Source organism: Drosophila biarmipes, unplaced genomic scaffold, assembly GCF_025231255.1.
Source record: "Drosophila biarmipes strain raj3 unplaced genomic scaffold, RU_DBia_V1.1 ptg000008l, whole genome shotgun sequence".
Lineage (NCBI taxonomy): Eukaryota > Metazoa > Arthropoda > Insecta > Diptera > Drosophilidae > Drosophila > Drosophila biarmipes.
In genome coordinates this window covers 654,785-663,269 of record NW_026114529.1, presented here as the reverse complement: position 1 = coordinate 663,269, position 8,485 = coordinate 654,785, and positions in this window count along the sequence as shown.

Here is an 8,485-nt window from a genome sequence, read left to right as displayed (position 1 = left end):
AGGCAGTGTTGATGAAATCAGTATTTGGCTGTGCCATTGTAATAAATTTTTCCTTAACTGTGCTCGAGTTAGCGTCTGAATCTGTAAAATTGTTCAAATCAGACATTAATATAGCAGGGATAGTGATATTATTTAATTCTTCCTCTTCCAAATCTGTTTGGTTAATAATAATAACTTCTTTTGATTCTGTTTCTTCACCAGTTTCAATTATTAGTGAAGTATTAAGATTATTATGTATTGATATATCGAGATAGAACTTTTCTCTAATAGTTGTGAAATTGGATCTTAGTCGGACCAAAAACTTTGATACTTGAGACCAATGATCTTGATTAAACTTATCTTTTTTTTTATATATATGGACGTTGAGGCACTTCGAACAGTACAAACAAGGGGTCCAACGACAGTAAGCACGTGCTTGTTACGCGCGGGGTCCTTTTATCAATTTGGGCAAAAAATGCGAGTTCGCGCGGAAAATACATACATAAAACAAATAGAGAGCCATTACATCGATTTAGATACATAGAAAAGCAATGACCGTTGAGAAAATTAAAATCTGTTCGAGCCATTAGATATTTCGAAAAATCTGCTGGTCTACCCGATTTTTTCATTTTCGCATTCATTAAAAAACGTATTTAACACTGTATAGAATAGTTCAGTGGCACTTTCAATGTCTGTACAATTGTACAAGTCTGTCCAATTAAATGAGAAATTAAAGTTATAAGACAGATCTTCAGAGTCGGATATCCCTGGTTTCAGCCAAGTTTCCGTAAAAGCTAAAATATCTTCAGTTAATGCAGAGGAGTCAGCATAAAGCTTGGGTAGCTTTATATTTAATCCCCTAACATTTTGATACGCCAAAATTAAAATTTTCAGTTTTTTGGCACAGTGGAGGTCCTGTTATTTGTTCTCGGTTTATTTGGAACAAATTCTTTAATTACTAAATCATCATTAAGCCAAAAGCTTTCAGAAAGTAAAATATTAAAAACATCGGGCGGAGCAAATAAATTAAAAGACGATATCCTACGAGCGAATGAAAATCGAAATTGTTCAACTGCAATATTTTCGGTTGGGAATTTTTCAACCACCATTTCCTTGCAGTACCCACATGACCATATAAGACCAGAGTTAAGATCAATAAAATCTTTTACTCTGCCGGTGAATCCTGCACATTTGACGTGCAACATCGAATCGCAGAGCCAGCAAAAATAAAGGAGTCTTTCGTTGAAGACGCAAGTGTACAGCTTTTTTTGAAACAGACAAGGGCCATTTCAAAAGAAGACATTTTGGGCTGCTCCTAAGAGACTAATATGAATATATTATTTACTTGAAACTAGTCGTAATTTGATCTACTCCTATATACTAAGTTGAAAACTAATTATAATTTATAATTAAGAGATTATTTACTTAAGAAAACATTTAGGTTAAAGGCTTTAATTAGATCTGTTCCTGGATTATATTAAATAAAGATGTTAATAAAAAAAAAAAAAAAAAAAAAAAAAAAAAAAAAAACAAGGGCCATTATAAGAAAACAAAAAGAAAAATAAAATGAAATTATCAAAAATACCTCGAAGAATTTGGCACTGGGAATTTGAATTCAAAAACCACAAAGGCACAAAAAACAAAAAAAAATAAGAGCGCGAGATCGCGAAAGTTTATCAAAACGTATGAGAGCACGAGAGAAAAAATATTCTATCTACTGAGCGTGGCTTGTGCGACACTAACAACTTTCAGCACGAACAAATACAAAGTAAATCAAGCAAAAGAGAGTTGCAGAAATAGCACCAAAAAAGTCTGGCGCAATTGTTAGGCTAATCTTTGTAAATAAATAAATAAAATCACTGAAAAAGACAAAAACTCGGAGGACAAAAATAAACACAGCTATTCACAAGAGACGCTAAATCGAATTTGTATTCGTGCTTCATAAAAGCATTTAACTAATATTTCTAAGTGTTTTTTAACAGTGGTTTTCTGTATTGGTCTATTCTGGGTTAATGACTTATGCGGTTTGTGAAATTCAGCTTTAATGTTTGATAATTCTTTTGATAATTCATTCCATTCCATTATGTTATGGATATGAATTATTTCTTAGATACCATCATAACAATTGCTCTACCTAAGATTGAATGGTTTGGTATTTTATTTCATTTCATTGTTGTTACTTAAATTAAATTTATTTATATCTTTTTTCATCATAAATATATATTGTTTGTGCGCTTTGTTCTCTTTTTTTTTAATTTTGTTGAAGTCATTCGCTCGGCTCATATATCTTTTGTTCAAACATTTATTATGAAGCTTGTACAATTTATGAAAACAATTGGCGCACATTATGACAACAATTATTCTATAAGGGCCTTTATAATATATAAATACATATATAAATCTTTCTTTTGTTTTCTTTTACATATATCCTACTTATACTTTCGCATAACTTTACGGACTACACTTCTAAACGGACGGAAATGATTCCGCACGATTTTATAAAAATTTTGTTTTATATTTAGTTTTGATATACTCGTATATTGATGATACGCATCCTCTGCGTCAGCTGGTCGTCGCCGGTTGGCGCAGGTAAAGAGCAGCCGTTTACATATTATATATATATAAGTAAAGTAACAATATATAACACAGGCAGAGAGAGAGAGAGAGAGTTATGCATGCGCATATTTATATAAGCGTTCAGGACCATGCTGACTCGTCTATAAGCGCGGTATGCTAAGAGTGCAGATCATGTTACGTTTGCACTTGAAATGGTTGTGGACACTTGGCACGCTGTCGCTAAGTGACAAAGGCAATGCCCTATGTATATTATTGGCGTAATAACAAAGTGTTGTGACTTCGTCTAACAAAGTGTTACCGCTCAATATTTATGTTATGTGATAAGAACGCATATTGGCATACATTACAATATACTGTTAAAGTCAACGTTTTATAACCATTAAGTTGGTTGATCAACGGAATAAATAATTATACGTTGCTCAAAAAAAAAAAATGTTAAAGTAGTCCGATTTTTATTAAATTGAACTCGAAATTCTTAAAAATATAAAAAATGTATTCCCATTTTTATAAAGTAATATGTCAAAGAGCCCCAAAGCTATAATTTGTATTAATTTATTTTCCCAACAATTTTCCGATCGTTCCTATGGCAGCTATATTATATAGTCGTCCGATTTTGAAAAAAATTTAATTCGAAATTCAGAACTAATTAAAAAATGTTTTTTCCAAGACTAGGAGCTTATATGTCATAAAGCACCAAAGCTATTATTTGATACTAAAAAATGGCATTTCCAAGCGTTATGTTAATGTTAATGTTAATGTTAAACACGGAAGATATAATTTTTCATATTATTTTACCACTAAATTTCCGATTGTTCCTATGCCAGCTATATGATATAGTCGTCCGATTTTGAAAAAATTTAATTCGAAATTCAGAACTAATTAAAAAATGTTATTTCTAAGCTTAGAAGATTCTATGTTAAAAAACACCGACGATATAATTTGTTTCCCCGATAGTTCCTATTGGAGCTAAAAGATATATTTGTCCGATGCTGGTTCCGACTTATATACTACCTGCAATAAAAAAAAGTAAAAAAATAGAAACGGACGGCCTGACGGATAGACGGACATCGCTAGATCGACTCGTCTAGTGACGCTGATCAAGAATATATATACTTTATGGGGTCAGAAACGTCTCCCTCACTGCGTTGCAAACTTCTGACTGAAATAATTATACCCTCTGCAAGGGTATGAAAATTACTAAAATGAAAAGTTAACTCAAATCAAAAAGTTGATTAAAAAAAGAATAAGTTTTAGTTTTATATAGATCTCTTTAGTAGTTAAGTACCACGACAGAGTTTCATAAATAAAAAAAAAATAAAACTGATAGTTGAAACCGGAAAAATTAAACACAAAACAAAAAATCTAGCTATGACAGAAAGGTATTTTTGAACCTAAACATATTCAACAGCTAGATAAGTATAAGGTTATAAGTGTTAGGGCAATTTTAACAAAGACAGAGGATTTCACTGAGTCAAGACACCCTATTTTTCGAATTTGTCAATTGTCTCTATTATAATACAAATACCCCAGCCTTTTATTGGGTGAATCACCTTTATTTGAAAATCATTCGCTTATCTAACTTCAAAAATACTAGGTTGGCCTACGTATACTTTTGCCGAACCAGGGCTTTAACTTCTACTAAAAGAAAATTTTCTCAACCTTCTCCATTGGCCAAAACATTCTCCTAATAAGAAGAAAAAAATAAAAGATTTTGGAAAAGGGTGTGCGTGAGGGATGGGATGGCCTTAATTTGTGTATACCGCACAAATTACTTAATAGATATGGCCAAAGCATGGATAAATCGGCTTACCGATTGGTCCCACGTTGGCTACCACAAATAATATTTGTTGCAGCATACGAGGTGTGTTCAAAAAGTAAGGTGACTTTTCAAATTTCGCGGCCAATTTTCGATTATCGATTATTTTGTTTTGTTATGTTGGTACACTCTTCTCTAACATCTGTACCAAGTTTCAATTGAATCCCCTTTTTTGTTTAGTTGTGAGAGGCGTTAAGGTAACAAGTTTTTTTGCGTACTCAGCGATTTTTTGCTATCGAAAAATATGGATCAAAGGATTTGCATCAAATTTTGTGTAAAAAATAAAGTTAAGTGCTCCGAAACACTTGAAATGTTGACAGTGGCATACGGTAAAACTGTTCTGAGTAAAAAATGTTTACAAGTGGTACAAACTCTTCCAAGATGGCCGTGAAGATGCCAATGACGAGCCTCGCTCTGGACGCCCAAGCACGTCAACAACTGATGAAAACGTTCAAGCAGTGAAGAAAATTGTTTTGGAAAATCGTCGAATCACTTTCAGAGAAGTTGCTGAAGATGTCGGTATATCGCTTGGCTCGTGCCATGAAATTTTTTCAAACGTTTTGGGCATGAGTCGTGTGTCAGCGAAGTTTGTTCCAAAATTGCTGAATTTTGACCAAAAGAACCGTCGCATGAGCATCGCTCAATAGCTGTTGGATGACGTCAACGACGACCCAGATTTACTCAAAAGGGTCATAACTGGGTCAATGGAAGAGCCCAGGTGAGCCAAGACCGAAAAAAGCACGCAAAGTTCGATCAAATTTCAAAGTTTTGATCACTGTATTCTTCGATTACCATGGAGTGGTGCATCAGGAGTTCTTACCATATGGTCGTACGGTCAATATTATCTGGAAGTTATGCGACGTTTGCGAGAAGCAATACGAAAGTAACGTCCAGAATTGTGGAAAAACAATTCATGGCTTTTGCATCACGATAATGCCCCTGCTCACTCATCTTTGCTTGTGAGAGATTTTTTGGCCAAAAAAACACCACAATAATGCCTCAGCCACCATATTCACCGGATTTGGCCCCATGTGACTTTTTCTTGTTCCCAAAACTAAAGAGACCTATGAAAGGACGGAGATTTGCAACGATTGAAGAGATAAAGACCGTATCGCTGGAAGAGCTCAAGGCTATACCGAAAAGTGCTTATGGGAAGTGGTTTGAGTGATTGGAAAAACCGTTGGCATCTGAGGGGGATTACTTTGAAGGGGACAATATTAATATTGATAAATAAATTAATAGTTTTTCTTGAAAAAACAAAGTCACCTTACTTTTTGAACACACCTCGTATAACGGGTTAACAGAAATACCAGGGTACTCGGTTATGTACGGCTGATGGACGTACGAGGTATTACAGCACGCATTGCTACCGGCACTGCTCAGAGTCGGGAAAATGGGGGGTTTTTTAAAGTGTACTGATCGAAAGCTGGCGATGTATGCGATTATATTATTTGCTTTCGCGTGCTTAGGGAGTATAGGGAATTTGCTCGCCCAATTTAAAAGAAAAACAAAGAAAGAAAAGAGTATTCAGACGGTCGACAATAGAAGAAATACTTTTTCTAAAAAAAGTGCTGCTTGATTGTTGTTGCTGATGATGTTGTTGCATCAACCTGTAGTAGCCCACCCAACCTTGACAATTTACTCCAGATTTATTCAGTACACATTTTTATCGAACGGTCCCTTAAGCCAAGTTCGCCTTTTATTCATACTCTACCATATTTCCGTTCTGCATGACCTTAATTTAAGAAGCTTAGCAGTTGTTCATTATAAATCCGTATATTTTATTCATAATAATTCTTCTTCTTTAAAGTTCATAAAAACTTCAGTAGTAACTCCTACCAAATATAGCTACTCTTTAATTACTTATCAAAATCTCGAAAAGTTTTATTATTTCCTACGTATTAACATATTTTATTTGTTATTAACCACTGAGAGAGAAATGGTATAAAGATAAGTATAAAAATAATTGTTAATTTCTATTCATATATATATGTAAAGTATGTAGGGATTAGATCATTCTTATTTTTATTTTATTTGGTTGTAATTTATAATTGTAATTTTAATTCCGGTTCTACAATTTTCGGAAGGACTTAATCATGGGTGCTCTATTTGTTTTTGATTTTCTTTTAATTTCATTTACTTTACTTTCCATCCAAAGAGGTATACCTAAAACTTTTAAGAACACTCTCGATTATTGACTGGCAATGCTTTTTTCACTTTTATTTTACTCATCTTTCATTGCAATTTTATTATATATATTTTTTTTAAATGCACCAAAACACGAAACTTTTATTTTAACCATTTTCTTCCCTATTTTCCTTTGAATTTCAAATTTTTTCCTTTTAATATAGTTTTTTTTGTTGTTTTTTCATCATTTATCATATTTTTCTTGTTTCAATTTAATTATTGCTTCTAGCTCTTTCATTTATGCGTATTATTTATCATTCTTTCCACATTAGTATTCACCACACCATTCCCTTACATTTTCGATTTTGTTTTTCTTCTTCCGATTTTCTTCATCTTATTTTTTTCTCAATAAAATAACGAAAAAGAATACAAAAAAAATCGCTTGCATTTCTTAACGGTTGCGTTACCAATCAAACATGTTAGCCCAGAAGAAGTTTGCTTACGTATTCAGAAGCTGCATGCAAGAAAAGCGCCGGGTTTCGATGGCATTGATAGCAGAATCGCCACAGCACTGCCTAGAAAGGGAATCCTGTTCCTTGTTCTCCTGTTTAACTCAATGCTTCGTATCCACCACTTTCCCTCCCAATGGAAGAGTGCTGTGATTACGATGATACCTAAGCAAGGAAAACCGGAGACCTTGTCGAGTCACAAGTTACAGTTACAAGAGAGCAGGAAGCCATTCCAGACCACCAGCACGGGACTCCTGAGCAAGCACTTCGGGTTGTTGAACATATCCTTAATGCTGATGAAAATAAGCTCTGCTATTTTTCTCGACGTCAAGGAAGGTTTCGATTGCGTGTGGCATGATGGCTAACTTTACAAGTTGAAGTCCCTTCTCCCGACTGGCCAATTTTTCTTGCTCAAATCATACCTTCTTGATCGAAGGTTTATGGTCGAGGTGAGAGGTGAAAGGTCAAGCTTTACAATTGTTCGAGCTGGCGTACCTCAGGGGAGTGTTCTGGGTCCCGTCCTGTATACCCTATTACATCTGATCTGCCATGTCCCAATGAGCCGGGAACGCTTCTGGCTACTTACGCTGATGACACTGCCTTCATTGCAAACTCACTCAGGAGTTTCTTGACACGTACTGCAAATGGACCAATAGGTGGAACATCTCCATAAACGGAAGAAAGTCGCAACACTGCAATTTCTCATTGAGACTACAGATCCTTCCTACAGTTAAACTTCACTGCATCACCATCCCACAATCACAACAAGCACAATACCAGGGCCTAGTCTTGGACAAGAGGCTCACCTGGAAGCAGCATACAACCAAAATAGCTGCTACATTTCGAGCTAAGCTTAGAAAGCTTAACTGGTTGCTTAAGCCAACGAGCAAGCTGAGCCTTGGCAAAAAAGTGTTGCTGTTTAAATCGATTGTGGTGCCCTCGATGACCTACTACATCCAATTATGGGGCATGGCTTCCGACTCGAACGTCATGAAAGTTCAAAGGATTCAAAACCGGGCGCTGCGTAGGATTGCAGATGCGCCGTGGTACGTAAGGAATGAAGCCCTAGCCACTGACCTCCTCGTTCCCTCTGTTTGGGAGCAAAGAAACCGACACTCCAGTCGGTTCAACGAACGCCTCACAGCGCACGCTAATCACCTAGCTGCTACCTTGGCCAACCCAAGGACCAGAAGAAGATTAAAAATTGTTAATCACCAATCTGTTATGTATGCATGTTAATTGTTTGTTGTTTATTTACTGTTAAACTCAATGTTTTATAACCATTAAGTTGGTTGATCAACGGAGAAAATATTTATATGTTGTACTAAAAAGCTGGTAAAACAGTTAAAATTATTTTAATAAGTTGTCCGTGTAAAAGAAAGAGATTTACGTAGTTATTAAAAATAATATAAATATAAAATAAAATAAAAATTAATTGTTCCATTAAAGGAGAAGCTCTGTCTTCTAATAAAATATT